The 20,211-nt window shown below is 43.5% G+C and overlaps 1 protein-coding gene across 1 annotated transcript in view; it reads right to left on the bottom strand.

Annotated features, from left to right (window-relative positions):
• LOC108155586 (cadherin-87A) overlaps window positions 1-15,116 on the bottom strand; it is a 30,857-nt gene extending 15,741 nt beyond the window's left edge. The window contains exon 1 of the mRNA XM_017286495.2: window positions 15,087-15,116. The gene's annotated coding sequence lies outside the window, so the exon portion shown is untranslated. The remainder of the gene's footprint in view (window positions 1-15,086) is intronic.
• Between the last annotated feature and the right edge of the window lie 5,095 nt (window positions 15,117-20,211).

Below are 20,211 nucleotides of genomic sequence, written 5' to 3'. Positions count from 1 at the left end.
TTGCAGAGCATTGCCGCTTTTTGATGAGTTTGGTGTGTTCTTTAACTGATAGATTGGAACCTTATTAAAGACCTTAGGTCGTTTATTGAACATTACATTTACACCATTGAGAGTTTAAAGGGTTATTCAATTAAAAAGATGATGGTTCATACCCTACCATTCCAGCAATCTAAAATTCGTATATGAAATATATAGTATGTCTAGTATGTTGAATCTTGTGCCCTATTTTTATGTACCACACTGTTCTCCCACCCGCCGTGGGGAGGGGGGTGGGTGGGTGGACCACTTCCTCATTTCGCATTCAAAACACTTGTGACAGTTTAACAAATTTGGAATTTAAATTGCGCTTGCACTTAACTACGGGAAAGGACTAAAAGGATGAGGAGCGGAGGAGATGATGGCTTAGAAGATTGGGCCTCCTTGTATGCGGTGTATGTGGTGTGGACGCACCTGTTGGGGCATGTGCCACACGCCAACCCACTCGTGTGTGTTTGTGCATAAATCTGTTGCCTTAATCGTTATCGCCTAAGAGGATGCCTTGTTTTTGTTATGAGAGCGTTGCGGGGCGAAGGAGAGTTGCTTAATTTCTACAATCCTCTCACAATTCTGCAATTATGAAAAGCAGGAAAGGAGACGCCGGGGCAGAGGCCGGGGGCACAAGTGGCAGTGCCAAATCCTCCTCCACAACAACCACAACATCTTCCAGCGGAGCGAGGGGCGAGGGGCGGCCAAAACTTTCCTTCTTGTGGAATAAAGCCAAAAAGCAAAAGCAAACCCCCAAAGAATCCCTGACGATGCCTGAAAGTTCGAGTTATTATCAAGTTTCCACCTCCTCTTTTCGTTTTTCCCCGACTCTCATTGTTGTTTTTCCCACGAGTATTAAGTGGCAGCCTCCACCCCACCCCCAACCCACTTTCAAGGACAGGTGGCATGCCCCTTCTCTCTCCCACGAATGGCACCTCGAACTTAAAATTACGACTCTCTGAAATGAAATTAAAATGGTTTCTCTCTCTCTCTTTTTTCTGTGCGAGAGGTAGTTTGTTATTGTCTGTCTGCTGCATATTGAGGCACGTTAAACAGTCCCTGCCCCTTTTTTGCTCCCCGCCTTTGGGCCAAGTTTAAATTGGTTTTATGTTAAAGCCAAATAAATGAGTGGAGTGTAGGAGAGGCCCAGCCCAGAGAGGTGGCTTCAGCCCGAGGTCCAGGAGGGAGCTCCTCTCGTGGAACATCCAGGAAATGAAATTTCTTGCGAATTCCTTTTCCCTTTTCTTTCGGAAATGGAAAAGGAAAGATGATGAGGGGAAAAGAGAGGAGCGAGCGAGAGGAGGGGGTGCCTGAGAGGGGGCTCTTGAGAGGCACACTTGACGAGTGGCCGCCGCTTAACGGGAGTTTGAAGGATTGTCAAACACACACAGAACCCAACCCCACGCAGCCTAAGCCACAACCCTCGAAATGTTTTCAAATATTTCATGCACTTGACAATCCCTGCCCCCCAAGGGAGCAGCAGCCCCAGGATGAGAGCATTTCAAATAAATGACCCGTAATGTATTAGTCGAGGCCTGACCTTGAAGGCATGGCCCTGTCCCAGTCCCAGCCCCCGCCCCCGCCCCAATGAAAAGCCCCTTTAAGGGTGGGAGGCTCTTTAAAGTTCCCAAAGCGAGAAATTATCGATGCATTTTATAGCATTTTCCTCAATAAGGCCATAGATGACCCCCATTCTCTTATCATAACTTTACCTTCAACAAAAACATATTTTCTTTGACACTTTTCCTCTGGTTTTTCTCTCTCTTGACAAGTGTCAAGCGGGCATATCACACCCACCGCTGGCATTCCAGGGTTAATTGTTTGGTGGAGGAGGCGGTTCTCTAATGGAGTGTTTCGCCCGTCAAAAGAAAAGCAGATTTTTCCTTCTTTTCGCTCTCCGTTTGTTTGTTTTTTGTATTATTTCTGAATGCATTGTTCTCTAGGAAGTTGAGAGAGGAGGAGTGTGCCAAGGAGTGTGTGCGCTAGAGGTGATTATGTCTCTCTCTTTGTCACTTTCTGTTCTTCTCCTTAGATATACTCCTATGGGCCTTTCTTCAATTCACTCTATTCATTTATATTATCAGCAGAAACAACGTAACAACCACGTAAGAGCTTAAATATGGTATGTTGTGGAGAAGGTAAGGCACAATCTTATCAGTTCTTGCGGGAACCGATCACTAGAGGCCCGCTCCCTTACCCTCTACTTAACACTCCCTGCGCTTAACCACTGCAACGCATCCACAAACACCTATTGTCTCTGGATTGTGGGAGATTGCGGCAGCCAGCCCAGCCCAAACAATCAACAAGAACAACAATCAGTGGAGCAGGAGACAGGCCGGTTCAGAGGCATTATAATGCAATGGGATTCGTATAGTAATGCAATGGGTATGGGTAATAATGGGTATGGATACCATGCTACTGCCATTCTGGTGTGGTTGGGTGCTTGAGCACATAATACAACACAGACTGTACCTATAATGTGCAGAAAGGAGAGTGGGTGGGTGGCTGCAGAGTCCCGAATCCAGACCACCTCAACAGACACGAACAACAGAGGAGGAATACCCTGAAAAGTGTAGAACAATGCGGAAGGGGAAACGATTGTGGAAGTTATTCTTCCGGAAGTGAAATTAAATATGAATATTAAACGATGTGCTTCACTCTTTGCTAATCAACAGTAGTAAAGGTAGATAATCTATGGCTTTATCTTTTGTAGATTCTCTTTGAATTTCCTTATACACCACTGCTTCTGCATCGATAGCTCTGCTAGCCCACATTTCACGTGGCTTTGCAAACTCCACTTGAGAGTTAACTTCCCTGCGATTTCATTCTTTCGCGCGCTTCAAGTGTCCATTCATTATGGCCTCTTAAGCCCTGCCAGTGGCAGTGGCAGTGGCAGTGGCAGGGAATCAGGAGTGAAGTGCAGCCGCCTGGCAGAGGCCTAAAGGATTCACCCGTTAGATTGGTAATCGCATGGGCGGCTGTGCGGATGGGAGGATAGTGGGTGGGTGCACTTAAGGACGAGCCTTGGCAGCGGAGACCTGCCTGCCTGCATCGATATTATAATGTGGCAGCAACCCGTGTGCCGTCTCTTTCTGGCTATCTATCTCTCTCTATCTGTTGCACTGTGTAAAGTCCGATACTGGTTATCGTAGGGGGGGTTATCGGGTCTGGAGCTTCCTCTGGGGCACGTTCCACCAAGAGGAAGCACTTAAAATATCTGCGCACGCATGACTGATGATGACGACTACTTAAGAGGCCTCCTGCTTTATGCCGCTAGGAGGCAGGGTGAGTCCTTCCAGTATTTTGTATTTTATACGTTTGCTTTCGTGCCTTTGCTCTGTTTGTTGTACGTGCCCCAAATGCCATCGACATAATTATTAGGCCACCAAACTGTGCTTCAATCTTTGGAAAATTAATCGAACATCATCGTGTGGGGCAGCAAACATCATCGTGTGGCATCGCATTACAGCAAATGGCTGACAAAGACCCACTCCCCACTCCTCCCGACATTAAATAGCCCCAAGGCGGTGGCAAGTGCAAACACAAGTCCCCCCCCCTCCCCCCCATTCCATCTAGTGACACTCTACATCTCGAGAGTAGATCGCAGACACATTGTCCCCCTCCCATTATCCCCCACACAGTTCATTCGATGTATCTTATATCTGATAATAACGGTTGGATAATTATAATTAAATGCAGAGACAAACAAAGAAACGCCATCGATTGGAGTTGTGGCCTAGAAAGCAAGGATATAAATTGAACATAAACTCAATTAAATCTCATCAACAAATTGCCCACATCCACAGACACAGCAATTTGATGATTACTTTGAACTCCGACGACAAATTTGATTAGTTTTGAATTAGGTTTGAGGTCGGCATTGCTGCTAGGTATTGCTAGGTAAAAAGAAACTACTCGTACTATGCTAATTGTTTGTGTAATTAAATCGATTTGAACTTTCGATTAAGGAGAAAGAGGTACACGTATATCAGAGACCATCAGAGGCAAAAGCTTCAATAGAGCCCCATAAAGCACATTCGAAACGTTCGAACCACTCGAACATGTTTTTTAGTAACTGAAAATCTCCCTTACACAGCCTCTTTTTCCGTAAACAATTCGGAACCCCTAAGAACCCCGAATACAACTTCACCGTGCTTCAAAAATAGTACTCCCAAACATCATACATTTACGATATTTATCACCATTTCCTGGTTCAAAGCGTGGGATAACCCACTTACCACAGATAACCAGAGTTTATGTCCGATTCGCTTGTCTTAGGTCAGGGCCGCAGATAGTTTCCACAGATAAGCAAGCACTACGTGACTATGACTCCATAAACAGAATTCAAAACTTAAGAAAAAACCGGAAGAAAAATAAACGAAAATACACAGCTTAAACCAAAAAAAAACACAGAAATTAAAGCGAAAATAAAAACACAAACTTCCATTTCCCCTTCGACTTCCCCGAGACATGGAGTTTCTATCAATTGCAGAGAGCTCTATAGAGCTCCTAGTTCCCTCCTGCCATACCCTTTGTGTTTTTTGTTGTTTGTTGATGATTGTGATTCGATGCGACGACTGTGACTTCATTCTGTGACTTTTTATCAATTTGTCTTCTGCTTCCCTCCTCCCCCGCTGTCACCCCTTCAGCGTGCGTGACACAGGCTGCGAGAGGAAAGGGTGGAGAGGGGAAGGCCAAACAGTTAAGCGCATTTGATGGTGCAAAAAGCACCAAACCAAACCAAGAGAAAAGTGTGGACGCTTACAGTAGTCGAATAGTTGATACGGTGTAAAAGACAGGAGGAGTGAGTTTTCATGGAAGTTTCTATTACAATTTTTTTCGAGGATCGCGAAGAGAAGAGACTAACGACAGCAGAGAACATAAGAGAGATGCAAGACTTGAAAGGTGCGAAAGTTCTCGTATGTATTGCAGCACATGCTCTTTCTGAGAGCTCTTTCTCTCTTTGAGAGCAGTTGAACGCAATAGACGCAAAAGAGAACGTTCTGTTAGTTTGAACACCCTAATTCTTAAGAATGCCTTCTCCCTTCAAAGACCCACTGTTCACACCTGAACATGGTTATGATTTGTAATAATCGGGCTAAAATTTGACCTAAATAAATATAGAACCGGTAGTATAATGTATCTAGGAATAAGAAGGATAACTGCGCTATGCGGTTTACGTGAGGGTTTGAGGCAACAGCTCGAATAGGCCCTCTGATCGAAAACTTTGATCACCCACCGTCCTACATATATACCCCGAATATCGCTTTCCTTATACCCTATACAAAAAATCCACAATAAATATTATGCTACTCTAAGCTCTAAGAGAATTACATGACAGCAGCAGCAGTGCTCCCGACAACAACATCCAACGACACAAAAAAAAGAAGGCAAAAACTAGAAAGAGAGCTCTCTTTTTTTCTGTCTCGAAAGTGGTTTCGGGTAAAAGTAGAAAGAAATGAAAGAAATAAGCGTTATTATCGTTATTACGTGAGCAAAATACATGCGCAAGGAGACAACAACAACAACAACAAAAACAACAACAACGACGAGAACGAGAAGTAAGTAGCAAAAGCAACAGCAACAGCAACAAGACCGTAATCGCAGTACTATATATTAACAAACAATAACAAAGACCCAACAGAAAAAGAGAGGAGTGGAGAGGAGAGGAGAGGGGGAAGGAGGAAATAGAGAAGATGATGACGAAGACGTTGACATTGCTGTCGAAGGCAGAGACGAAGAAACGAAGGCGCAGACGACGGGGAAGTCAGGAAGTGGAAAAAGGAGGCAACAGAGTTACCAAAGTGCAAGTGGGAGGGAAACACGAGAAGGAGAAGTCGGAGCAAGGTATATCAAGCAGAAGGTAAGGCAATAGGACAGGGGTCCGTCCTATGGGCAAACGATGTTGGGAAATACTTTCAAAAGTGTGAAGCGGTGGATGGAGAGATACAGAAAGAAGAAAAGTGGAAGCGGTTTACCGGTTTACCCACCATTAAATGTACCTTGCGAAAGTACCAATGTTTGGTCGAAAGGGTCCGTAAGAAGACATGAGGATTGACAGATGCCGGGATGAAGAGATGGAGGGAGAGCTACAGAGAGAGGGACAGACGAAGGGGGCTCTGGTCACTGGTCACATCTTGAGATGGGAAGTGATTTTCGGGGAGCACTTATACTACTTCCACTTCACTCCTACTATATACATAGTGTATATTATTGTATATACAATATACTACTTATATACACACGCATACTAGTACTCTTTAAGGACACACACACACGCTCACAATCAAGTCAAAAGGACACACGTACGTATCCTTGGACGTGAAGAGTGCACTTATCAAAAAAGAAATGGTAAGAAAAAAGTATGATGAGATGAAGAAAAGTAGCGCCAAAATTAAATTGCATTGAAGCAAAGCTGCAGATGTATTATGAGAGGGAGAGAGTGTAATAGATAGATGAAAGTATTCCACAAATATCCATCAATCCTCCCTAAAATTGATTTCTAACATAATGCCACCAACAATTTCGATGGCAAATGGCACCTAAATGAGGCTCCAGTGCATCACAAAAATGAGAAACAGGAGGGGAAACAGAGATGGCCACGAGATGAAACAGAGAAAAGTAGAGAGAGGCTTAATTATGACCAAACAATGTCGGCCAAAGGAAAAACCCACCAAAACCCACAAAAACCCACAAAAACCCAATACAAAATACGCATCAAACAATGGGCCAATGGAAGCAACAATGAAATCAGAATTCAAAATGAAATTTGTCGATTGTATTGTTTGTTTGCAGTGTGAAATGAATATATATGAATACAGTGAAAATCATACTTAAAGGACAGCCATGATGATTGCTTTCTTTCTAAAAAAAAAGGGATTGCAATGATTTAATCTTATCTGACAGCAAAGATCATCTTTATGAATGATAATTATTTTATGGTTTTAGAGTATCTTTCAAATATGCTTTCCTCGTGGTTTTCCTGGAAAAAAAACTCTTGATTTCTGCTTCTTGTAAAAGAATCGCTAGATTTCTGGATACCTGTAAAATCTGCAAAAAATTCTTTCAAAATTTTTGTTTAAATTTCCTCTAAATTAAAGTTACACTTGCTTCTGGCCATAAGCGCCCCTCCTCCCCATCGTCCGCCCCTTTTCCAATCCCCTACAAATTATGCAATTCCCAAAGTAAACTCCATTCCTGCCAATCGATCAGTGATTGTAAAAGCCTTCTTTTGGTAATCATGCTCCCCCACTTTACCCCTTTTTTTACCCCCTCGACCACACACACATCGCGGATGCCATTAAATAGATTCCACAGAATCCACGAATCTGTATCTGAATCGAATTTCATTCCGCCGCTCGTAGTCCTATTCAAATGATGGCGGATTTGCAGCCTCTCCCTCCCTCTCGCTCTCGAACAGAACAACATATGGCCGCAGACATCGTCCCACAGAATGGTCCGTCCTTTGCCGCCTCCAGGCTCTGTCCGCAGAGGGGTTGGAGGGGGGGATGACAGGGGGTAAACATGGCCAAATGCCATTGGATTTGAGCTGCTTATGCCAGGGATTTAGTTATAAATTATACCCCCCTCCCTACCAAATGCAGAAGAGGGGCATGTGGTTCCCCCCCATGCGAATTGAAATTTAATGCAAATGTAAATGTTGCAGGCCTGAGAGAAAAAAATACACACACACACAAAAGGGAATCAAATTATTTGTGGCACACATAATGTGGAGAGGGGCACTTGCCACAGACAGTCGCAGTGGCAACAGTTTGAGGCATGAGCGCATCAAACAAAAATCAAAGTACAACTATGTACATTGAATATATCCCATATCCCCCGCATCCCTTTTATATTTAACATATTTTTTATTATAGATTTTTCATGATTTTTTCATAGATTTCCTTTATTTTTCAGCAGTTTTTCCTTCGTTTTTTCATCATTTTTTCATTAGTTTCTCTGGGGGGTTTTTTTTTTTTCATTTTAAATTTTAGCAAAAGATTGGATGAGTGGTTTTCCCGTTAAGCCTTTACAAACGTTTTTTTGTGACTGCATCTTGTTTGTCGTCGACACATTGATCAAAAAACAAACAAAAAACAATAAAAAAAAAAGAAGCTATGAAAAACCAAGAAAAAACTGCACAACAAATACGTAAATAATGACAAAAACCAACCCAAAACCCAAAAAGGAAGAAAATCTCATACCATAATAAAAGAAAAATATGAAAACACACAAAAAAAAGAGCAAAAGATTACAAAATTCCCGCTGAAAACAGAACGTGGAGGAAAAGAGGGGTGGGAGGCAGGTAGGCAGGGCGTACAGGGCGTAAAAAATCTGTTACAATATTGAAATATTTTATGACTGAAATACGCCGCCCCCACCGCCTGCCCCATGGCTGTGGCATCATCATCTCCTCCCCCCTTCTCCAACAATCATCTCGGCGCCACACACACACATCGAAGGGGCAGGCAGGCGCACGTTACGTCCTCTTCTGGATTTTGTGGACCATCACATGGCGCCTCATACTCCTCCTTCTGCCTCCCTTTGTGGAGAACCCATGAGTCCTTTTTTTTTTGCTTCCAGTCAACGCGAGCGACACTTAAAGCGCTTTAAAAGCAAATTTATCTGCCATTTCCTCAGATGCCAGAGGCTCAGACAGGACCCCACGACCCCCCGGGCCATTCGTCCTCATCCTACTCCGTCTTCATCCTTCTTCTGCTCTTCAAAGACAATTGCATTTACTGCCAAAGGGTGGGGGGACCGTCTCTCTAAAGGGGTTCCCCTTGTCCACTGAAGGCGTAGCATGATAGACACACTCGAATATTGATTTATTGAGTTGCTCCTTACATGGTCTTCGGGTCTCCGGGTCTCCAGCCCTGCAGCTAGAGTTTTAAGAGTTTTACTCCCTTCCTCCGTTGACTTTCCTTTTTCTTCCTTTTTCTTTCTGCAAACAATGAAAATTGCTGTAAACCGAAGTTCTGGGGATTTTTGGCAACCCGAAATTCACTCTTCAGGTTAACCTCAAGGACTCCCCGAAAGATCTCCTTTTCTTTCCCTCCTTTCCTCCCTCCCTTCGACACTGTTAAAACTTTAAGTCTAATGACTTTTATAGATACTTCAACCATAAGTCCATCTCTCCATTCGTTGCCCCTCCTACAGGTACCGTCTTCCGTCTTTCCGTCTCTTTTTGTCTTGTAGCTCTGTCCCTTTCCATCTGTTGGCCATGTGTGGCAGTGTGGCCAATGAACTTGTGATTGTGGCAACAGAGTCTTAGCCGGGGATTGACGCAGCTCAAGTGGAAAAGGAACGCTGCTCCAGAGGATGAGAACAGACACACAAAAGGCCAAAAAGCTCATAATGGATTCAGCTCTAACTCTGAACTAAGAAGGAAAGCAGTGCCATGAATACACTCTCTCTCTCTCTCTCTCTCTCTCTCTTTTATTGGCTTCTCCCTTGATGAACTTGATTTTGGTTTATGGTTTTATGATCAGCTTATTTAGGTTTTGGCCAGGATTTTGTGGTCAATATAGAGAGTGAGATGGCTAGGGCTAAGGCTAAGAGGCTAAGGAAGGAGAAAAGAGCGGGAAAGAAGAGGAAAAGATACAAGGAGCAGATGGGAGATAGAACGAAGAATCAGAGAAAGAATCTGCACCTCCATATGTTGAAATACAAATTCTCATAAACAAATATTCAAAACTAATTTTCAAACATTTTCAACTTATTATTTTTAGAATACCCCAAAAATTGTCTTTATTTATCTCCCTTCTAAAGGATATTTCTTGTGTGAATTTTAATAATTTCAGTATCTTCCGATGCTTATCCTCTCCGCCTCCTCGTAGCCCTACTCTTTCTTTATTTCACTCTTTCTTTCCTTTGCCCATTTATCATGGACAATGGCATTGCGGCAGAAAGCAGTCCCCCAAAAGGAAGCCTCGTTCTGTAGCTTATAATCATAGCTGGAGGCAGAGGAGGCAGAGGAGGAGGAGGAGGAGGGAGACGGCTCTGCAGTACCCACAGGACACACTCGCTTTCCGATACCCCAAGAGGCAATAGCCGGAATAAATCGTCCTATACATAAAGAGTACTGTACTATATATCGTATATATGTACCTTCTTATTCATGCACATATATCATCGAAGCTTTATTACACACCTCCTCTGCATCTTCCACTTATCCTTGAACGCCCCACTCGCCTGGCAGCCCTCCTCCTCCTTTTCCTCCTGGCCCACCGACTCCTTTTCTGTACTGCACCATCTCCTGCTCTTTTTCTCTGTTGCAATAAAAAACGTTGAATGCGAAAGACTACAAATTGCCGCAAGGCACACAAGAAGTGGCATCCGCCATGCCACCATTTGATTGTCGACTCCTTGTGGCGGGGATTTTTTAATTTGAAGACAGCCGCCAGAAGAAAGGAATCAAACACACTCACACACACACACACACACGCACACACGCATATGTGGTAACATCGTACCTCCTCAAAGGATCTATAAGAATGGGAATGTTGCCACCTGGTGAGCAATCTTGTTGTTTAATTGACAGACAATTTTAATGATTAAAACGAGTGAAACATTTCGCATTCATTTCCCGCTCCCCGCTTTCTTCGCTTCCTCCTCCTACTCCTCGCCTCCAGGTGCTTAGACGGAAATTAATGGGGCTACAGAGGGGAGAGTAGGAAGGGAGGGGCAATGTTTATGGACTGCCAAATGGTGGAGCAAAGTGCAAACGAATGGGGCGGCAAAAGAACGAGAGAGAGAGAGTGAAACAAATTCCTCCGCAGCAATGTTTTTTATGGCAAATGGAAATGGAATTGGAATCGGACTCAGGAATCGGTGGCAGGGGCAGAGTCGAGAGTGCTGGGAGTGCTGCTGCCTCCCTGGGATTAGCATTCCCAATTAGATGGGAAATTACACATAGAACTAGCGATAATTAACACGAGAGATGCGCGATACGAGATACGAGATACGAGATACGAGAGATACGGATACGAAATGTATCTCAACAAATTTTAAAGTACTTATGGAGAAAGAAATTATTATTACTTATTAAGAAATTAAATTCGAATATAAATTAAATTCGAATCGGCTGTCAACGATTATAATCTATAAATTATATATCTATAAATAGATATATAAATATATATCTACCAATTATAAGTAGATAGGAATCTGCTCTGATTCTTATGTTTTTTTCGGTGGAAAATCACAGGAAATCCAACGGCTAAAACTCCGAAACGCTTACTCTGAGAAAAACTCCCGCATTTAATCATATTTAGGGGATGGTTCCCCCTTTCAAGGCTCCCAGGAAACCAGGAATCCAGGACTCCAAGGCATGCACTTGACAACGCCAAAGTGGAACACCGAAAAACTTGCAACTCAATTGGCTAGCAAAAATTGTTGTTGGCCAACTTCTATGAAGAGGCAACTTCGAGCAGAAGAAACTTTCATGCAACAAAAGGCAGAAAAGAGGGCGGTGGCAAGGACTGGGCCCCTTCAGTGGAAGGAAGGCTGACAAAAGTGCATAATTCTATAAAAGGCTCACAAATTGAAATACAAACAGAGACACCCTCTCTACCCCCCCTATAGGGTGCCCCCCCCCACCCTACCCAACACCTTCAGACAGTGGCAGACTGTAAAATTGTTGGGAGTAAAAGAAAAGTTTCCTCTCCGACGAGAGTTTCTTCTATTAAAAATATTGTCAACTCAATACGGAATTCGGGGGAAAAGTAAGTGCAAGTGGAAAAGTGGCAGAGTAGCAGCTTGGAAGAGTGCGAGGGGCATGCAACCGCCCCGTTGAATTTGAATTTTGCAAAGTTTCCATAAAGAATTTTTTGGGAAAACAGCCCGAACAAAAACGTCTGAGGCGAAAACCCGACAAATTGGCAAAACCGCAGGAAAAGAATCACAACACAACCCAAAAAGGTAGTGGCAGGAGGCAGTGGCAAGAGGCAGGAGGCAGTGGCAGGAGGCCAGGAGACAGGAGGCAAAAAGGCAGCTGCGGCTGGTGGTACAACAAATAAATTGACATTTCCCCAGCCCCCACCCCCTTTCTATGACACCCTTGCAGCCTATAGCTTCCTTCCACTTCTCTGTGGCAGCCTCCTTCCTCTCCTCTGTGGCAGCTCCCTGCGTTACTCCTAAGCATAGTGTTGGTTTCGGTTTGGAGGCTCAGGCCCTGGCAACGATAAATACTGCGGTTTATTCTCCGAAACTCGGAAATAGGGCCACGACCAGGACCCAGGCCAAGGTGTTAGGCGGAAACGGATACCCCACGTCCCCATATGCCAATGCTGCTGCTGCTGCTGTTGCTGCTTCTTACCACAAATTAAAATGTGGCCCCACAAAATTTATTGTCTGTCGTCGGCAAGCCGTGGCCCCTCCGAAAACCGAGGAACAAAAGCCAGAGAGCCAGACATTTTAGCCACAGAAAATAGGCAGGAAATAAGTCCAATGCCGTAGGCAAGAACCAGAAACACAACAAAACTGGGGGAGTAGATCTCTAGAAAAAGTTATATATCCATTGGTATGGAATCTATTGTATTTCCTATACCTATATTTTCCTATTTATTCGATTCCTTGTGGCCAAAAACCAATGGAAATCCTTTTGCATTATGAAAACTGTTTCAAAAATCCGTAAATTTCAATCCTTAAGCCCCACAGAGAATCCACAGAAATCTCTAATGCGACTGCAACGAGCCCCAAACGAAGCTATGAAGCCATCTAGAAACAGAACCCAGCGTTTCCGAGGGTTTCGGTTTCCACAGCCAACAAATGCAAACAGAATAAAAGCAAAATAAATGGCGTCCAAGGATAATGCGTTGCAAATGTCGCCGACAATAAAAAGGATAATGCGACAAGTTGAAAACGAGCCAAAAGGAGCGAAGCGACCGAATGACCGCCATTTCAGTCCCGGAAAAACTTTTCTGCCGGACAACAGAACAAAAAGACAGAAAGAGAGAAGAAAACACAGAGAGGACAAAGAAAGTTGGAAGCATTTAATGAGTTTATTGAACCAATTGCAAAAGTTGCAAGTTTAGTAAGAGTTGTACGAGTTTCCATGGGTGGCGCGAGTTGCAGTCGTTTTCCCCCCCAGAAGAGTCAGGAAAAATCGTTGCATCCCGTAGAAAGCAGGGGAATTCCCGAAGAGAATGTATGTTAAAATTTCATATATTCGTGGAAATACACTCTAAATGATAGTTTAGTAAAAATCATTCAATCTGAGATGCATACCTTAAAAACTTTGAAGGCCACAGACTGATTTTCTGGAGCCTCAAGGAATGGTCGACAAATACCCTGCAAGTACTTTGAATACCCCTGAATATTTTTAGTAGCAAAACACACACAAAAAAGTGTAGCATAAGAATGAATTTAAATTTTTTTTTCTGATATCTACATATATCTTTGTGCGATTTCCTGTGCTTCTAAGAGTTAATTCAGCTTTTAGCCAAAGCTGCAATTCTTCTTGGCCATCATCCGTCTTGGCCATATCCATCCCCTTAACCCCGCTCTCAGTATCCTTCTCTCTGGCCAGGAGCCAGCAGCCAGGGTCAACGTGGGGCTGCTTCTGCTGGCAAACGAAATTGCGGCAGACAGAAGTCATTTAAGGAGAATTTATGGGATTTTAACTGACATTTAAACAGGAGACTCGACTCGGGGAGGACTCTACTCAGTGGGAAGGATACAGAGGGAAGAAGGCTGATGATGGGAGGGAGTTTTAGAGAGAGGGGAGAAGGAGGAACTTGTCCAGCAAGATTAGCGACGACTGTGCAACAAAATGTTATGGACAGCCCCGGATAATGAACGACTCTCCGCCCAAGGACGAAGAGCGTGAGACATGGAGTGGGGCGTAGACAGAGAGCGAGAAAAATGAAATGTAATTACATTTGAAAATGACCAAATGGAAAGGCACAAAGAAAATGCAGAAGGAAAAGAAGCAGACCCAATCCCCCCACTACCCCCCCCCCCCCTACCCCGTTATGCGGCGGGCGTTTGCTGGAGAAAAAATCACTGTAACATTTCCTTGTAATTAACTCCATGAAGATGTTCCCACTCGAAACAGATTGACAGGAAGACGTTATGAGCGAGAGAGAGAGAGAGAGAGAGAGAGATGGCTGTGTCGACAGCTCGGGACTGAAGCAGCGGAAATGTGAGCCAGAAAGTTGAAGTTGAAAGCGTACTTAAAGTTTTTCCCAAAAGAGGTGGCTATTGCTTTGCTTCGCAAGCAGCAAGTAATAACGGCAATGCAGCTGCTTTCCCGTTTAGGAAGTACTTAAGCAAAGCCGAGGCTCGGCAGGTGAGCGTTGAGCGGAAGACGAAGAGCTGCACACGAAGCCACTGCAGCCGAAGAGCGCACACGAAGTTGCAGTACCAGCAGTGAACAATGACGAATGTCATCTAGGCGTAGACGTCAGCCAAATCGAACCATTTGTTTTTTCTTTTGTTTCTTCCTTTTCCGCGCGTGCCGAACGTAATTCGGTTCTGCCGACCGTGCGCAGTAGCAGAGAACTTCGCTTTATCTTTTCGTCTCCTTTGCGCCTGCGTCGACAGAACTCTTTTGCTTTGATCTTTGCTATTTGCAAGCGTCAAACGAAGTTTTAATAAGTGAAATTAAGTAATCTTTGATTATTATTAATATCAGGAAAGTGCAGTTTTTAAATAATTAATAATATGTGTTGTGCGCGTGTTAAATAAAGAAAATTCAATTGTATAAAAGGTTAAATTTATAAAAAAAAACTGTGTTCAAATTATATTAATGTTTCGCTGCATTCACATTATATTTCTTTATTCTTCTCTTATGCTCGGGAGATAATCCCTGAGCTGCACACATGTGCACATTAGTACAGAATACGCTCTCCTTAGGCTGTTGCTCTCCTGGTAGAAAAGACTGCTTCTGCTCGTCCCTCTCCTGATCGGGCTGCCCTCTCCTGTCCACTCTTTAAGTATTTCTGCCGTTTGATTCAAAGAGGGCATTGCCATATATTTCACAAGAGAGATTTAGTCAGGGAAGTTCCACATAAAGATACCCTTTTACTCTATTTTCCTGTATTCTTAATTTTTCTTACCTTTTACTTCACCCCTCAGTACAACTTTTTCTGAAAGACAAAATTGGAAAAGTAATCATTAGTGAAGTGAATTTTACAAGAAACGAGTTTTCATTCCCACAAAAGTTATAGTTCTGAAGTGCAAAAGTAGTTTAAAGCTCTGAAAACTTTAAACTTTCCCAAGTAAAACCTTTTCAAAAGGCAATTTAAACATTAAGACATTTAACTGATGGAAATGTCACAAATTAAGCTGCTTTTCTGCTAATGACTGAGAGATTAACTTGGATTTGATAACAAACTCAATTGAGAGTGGTTGCTCTTCAGGAACTCCCATTAATAAACCATAAACTCTCTTCAAAGTCGACAACTTAATGAAAACACTCGAAGAAGAGCTTCCCAAGGGGAAAAATTGCCGTAAGGAAAACTTGGCTTCACTGCAGGAGCAGCAGCAGCAGCGGCAGCGGCAGCTGTGGCAACAATCAAAGTATTTAAGCTAGGTGGCAGCCCTTAAACACACTCACATGCAACACACACACACACACACACACTCATACCAATGCAAGTGCATACGAATATGAGCAACAACATACGCTAAAAGCTCTCTCTTTACAGAAAAATAACTACTGCACTTTAACAAGGATGACCTCAATTTAACCCCTAACCGCCATAACGCCATCAAAAGTGTGAGGGGGGAGGTGTCGTTAAAAGGGGTTGTGTGGGGCGCAAAATTCAGGCCATAATTTCTTCAACTTTTACCATATTTTTGTAATTTTTCAAAAAGTTTACCAGCGAAAAGATTTCCCTCCTTCTCTTTCTCGTTGGCACACATTGATTGCTTTCATTTAATTCTTATTTTTTGCAAACTGCACTTGTAAGTTCCTCTCGTCCTTCTTCCCTCCTCCTCCCTCCCCCTCCCTCCCCCACTCTAGTGCCAGTAACAAACATCGTAGCAACAGTAATCGAAAAGTTAATTCTCCGAAAAACAAGGTAATTAGTGTTTCCAGTGGCCATAAAACCCAAGCGAATGTGCAAAAATAACGAGAAAAGTTTAAAAAGCAGCCAGCGAAAAGGAAGAGAGAGAGAAAAAAGCTACGACGAAGTAGGAGAAGTGTGTGAGTTTGTGAATGTGTGTGTGTGTGGCATTGTAGTGTTGCCTTGCAACTTTGAGCAAAAGCACTTGCAACTACTAGGCAGAGGAGGAAAAAACACGCCATAATGAATGGCCAACAACTCCGTGGAAGCCTCGAAGGCGACAAAATCTAAGGGAGAACTGGAGGTAAGTGCAAGCCACAGGTACAGGCACAGGACCAACAGAAGGTACAGCCACAGTTACAGAAGAAAGACCGAACTGCAGGAGGAGCAGTGGTGCTGGTTCAGGGTTGCCAAGGCTACCCGCCGAATGCGAGGAATGTATTTGTTTGTTTTTTCCGAAATGCCTAAAAGAAAGATCCGTATAGAATTTGTACTGCATTTTATTTTTGTAATACCATTTTATCCACTCCCTATCCAAAAACTCACTGAAAATCTGTCAAATTATTTAACTTACACAATTTCCATTTCAATCAAAATTCTCACTCTTGTTTTTTCACGCCGATTGCTAACTCTGGCGCCAGATGGACGGGCAACTCTGGTTGGTTGCGTCACTCACATGCCACGAGCCCTCCTCAATTAATTAATAAACAAAACTTTTGTCTTTCAAGCACTTCAAGTGCCGCCACACGCATCCCACCACCCACATCCCTAGGAGAAATGGCAGGGAGAACTTTTCCCCGACAGTCGTTTGTTATGCCGAAAACTTGGAGGCCCTCCTCCCTGGCTCTCTCTGCCTCTTCTATCTGGGGAGTCCCCTTTCTCTGCCGTCTTGCTCTAGTTGTGTGGCGCCTAATGACAAACATGAAGTTTTTGCCACCACATCAATCAAAAGTTTTTCATCAACGTCATCAGAGTTATCAACATGGCCGCAGGCTGTGCAGAAAAAAAAAACAGACACAAGAAACAGCCAGAGAGGCACACATACTGAAGCTGCTGCTACCAACACATCGAGTGTGGGCCATGTTGACAAACAAGAACAACACTCCTCCACCCACAATCAGAGATAGAGGATGAACGAACAACAACAGATCTTAAGGAAGGAGATTATCGTAGAAAAGGTGAGCCCGAAGCGATAGATACTCTGGGATATCCATCATTCTCATGGAAGATACTCCTATAAATAGTTATTGTATGATTTCACCATCTTAAAAGATGGTTTCTGTTTAATATAGTGATCTATGCAGATCTCCTGATAAAAAGGATCTGCAAAAGATAAATGCTTTTCCCATTGACACACAAATAAATCATAAATCTAATTAAAATCATAATATCCCCGTGCTCTTTGGAAAGAGTGTATAATTATCAACACGGACCATCGGGGAACACGTGCGGCGCGGCGCGGCGTGGCACGCCGCGTATACGTAATGTGCTGCTCGTGGTCGTGCCGCTAAATGTCTGCATAATTTATGAATGCCCCAGCAGCGGCATCCACCAGAGAGAGCAATGATGGCCCTGCTGATGCGTTCGCACCTTAAACAAGAGAAATGGCTGCCATTAAATGTCCAGAAACAACAACAACCACGAGCAGCAACTAGGGGCAGAGGAGATGCTGGAGATGGACGGGAGAAAATATCATCAGTCGACGGACCTGCTAAATAACTCAAATCAAATGCCTCGAATGCCACACAAATCTTTTCAACTTGAGGTGAGGATGCTAGTGACTGCCTGCTACATATATTGCATGTGTACACTGAGAGAAATTGATTAAAGATCTGGTTTGGCAGCTTATCCGAATTACAGAACTCTAGCTTTATTTTCTTGGGATCTATAAGAAGAAATCTCTAACATTTCTTTAAGAAGTACCACTCTGAAATGTGTGATATAATGGCATGCTGGTTTTCTCTCAGTGCAATATTGATACAACAAGGCGCACTTCATCTTCATCATCGGTCTACAGGCACAAAAAATATAAGATGAAGAATATAGAAGAGGCAGAACAAGTGGAATAAGAAGCCAGCAGCAGAAGAAGTGCCTTGGAAGAGAGAGAGCCCTCACATAATCAGCTTCATCATCAGTGAGAGGTTCCAGGTGGAGGCATCGAAGAGAGTAGTAGTAGCGTAGGTGGCAACATGGCCACGCCTTTTACCCCCTACAGCACGTAACCATGACAGGAATCGTGGCGGGTGAGTGGGGGGGGGGGGGGGGGGAGAGTATGAGATGAGGTGGGTCTCTGGCTGTCACCATCCCACATCTTCATCTTCATCTTCATCTTGCTGGTTGTTCCTTCCTTCTTGTTCCTCTCATTTCTTATTTGCGACAAGGACGACATCTTCATCTTTCAAATGCGTTTAATTATGTCAAAGTAAAAGAGAACCGGTCTTTTTTATACCCGATACTCAAAATGAGTATTGGGGTATATTAGATTTGTGGTAAAAGTGGATGTGTGTAACGTCCAGAAGGAATCGTTTCCTATCCCATAAAGTATATACAATATATGTATTCTTGATCAGCATCAATAACCGAGTCGATTGTGCCCTGTCTGTCTGTCTGTTCCAAAGACACGAGAAAACAGAAAACGCAGAATCGTAGAGGATGACTATATCTTCTAGAGTGCCAAATCTGAATCAGATCGTATAATTATTATAGCCAGAATCAAGAAAACAATTTCATTCTTTCTCGCTCTGTCTCTCTCTAACACACAGGTTTCATGGTCGGTTTTGCCAATTGCAAAATGTGAGTTCAAGGATCTCAGAACCTATAAGAGCCAGAGCAACCAAATTTGGTTGCCACACTCCCGTGATATCGGATCTTAGCCCTTTGGTCTCAAAATTACGCCACACCCCCTTCCGCCCCCACAAAGGACGAAAATCTGTTGCATCCACAATATTGCAGATTCGAGAAAACTAAAAACGCAGAATCATAGATAATGACCATATCTATCCGGTTGCTGAATCTGGATCAGATCAGATCATTTTTATAGCCAAAAGGAACAAATCAATTTGCACTGGCTAAGCAGCGCCCGACGTCACGCTCAGACTGATTTTCTGTCTCTCTCGCACGCACTCTTTGTCGCGTCGTTTAATATTAGCGGCGTCTGCCGGAGGAGAGCCATACTGACTAAGTATCGGGTATAAATGTAGAGTTGCGGTCTCCGCAGCAACTCACAACGTTCCCTCTCGTTTCTCCTGCTGCTGCTGGTCCCGAAGGGCACACACACACACACACACACATATTTTTAACGGACAGGTGAAGAGATAGAGAGAACTTGGACTTTCATAGATTGAGATTGGCAGAGATAGCAGAAGAAAGATGTATGTAGATTGTAGATGTATGCAAAGTTCATACAAACACACACATGTGCATTAAAGTTCGCCTGTTTTTTCGCCTCCCCTCCCTCTGCTATCGCTTTTTGCAGTTGTTTCATTTGTGCGACGTTTCCACATTAAGCTTGTGACAGTCGTGTCGTTGCTTTTGTGCATAATCGTGATGCCGTTAGCTTTAGCTTTTGCTCTTGCTCCGGCTCCGGCTCTGTCCCTTCATTTGCTTTACTTTGCTTCTCCCTCCGTCTATCACTGCCTCTATCTCTATCCCTGCTGTTCCTCTCTTTGTCCGCATGCTTCTGCTGATGGAAATAAGCTACCAATTACTAAAGTGTTTCACTCTAAAGCCATTTCAGTTGTTCTCCCCCCGCTGGGCCCTCTGCCACTGCCCATTGCTGCTGCTGCTTCCAAGGACAAGGTACATTCCATAGAAGGTAAGGCATAAGGACGTAGCTGCTGAGCATTTTGGGGTAGTCCGAGAACTGAGAGTGAGTGAGCTTCAGGCAAAAGGGCAAAGGACACAGAATCAAGGAATACTTGAAAGGCAAATGTATGACTCGGACTGTACTCTGCCTCTCGGTTTACTGAAATTGACTCATATTTTCATGTGACAAAAGTGTAGCCGTGTTAAAAAATACGTCTTATGAACATACCTTTAATGTACAGATCAAATCAAGTCCATTCACCATCTGGCATCTTAATTATTGCCAATTCGCTTTACAATGAAAGCCAATTCCTTATACATTTCCATGGAAAAGTCACATACTCGAAGCGTTTCAGAATCTCTTCTCAAC

The sequence above is a fragment of the Drosophila miranda genome, chromosome 2, assembly GCF_003369915.1.
Source record: "Drosophila miranda strain MSH22 chromosome 2, D.miranda_PacBio2.1, whole genome shotgun sequence".
Classification (NCBI taxonomy): Eukaryota; Metazoa; Arthropoda; class Insecta; order Diptera; family Drosophilidae; genus Drosophila; species Drosophila miranda.
This window is presented reverse-complemented; position numbering and strand designations above follow the sequence as displayed.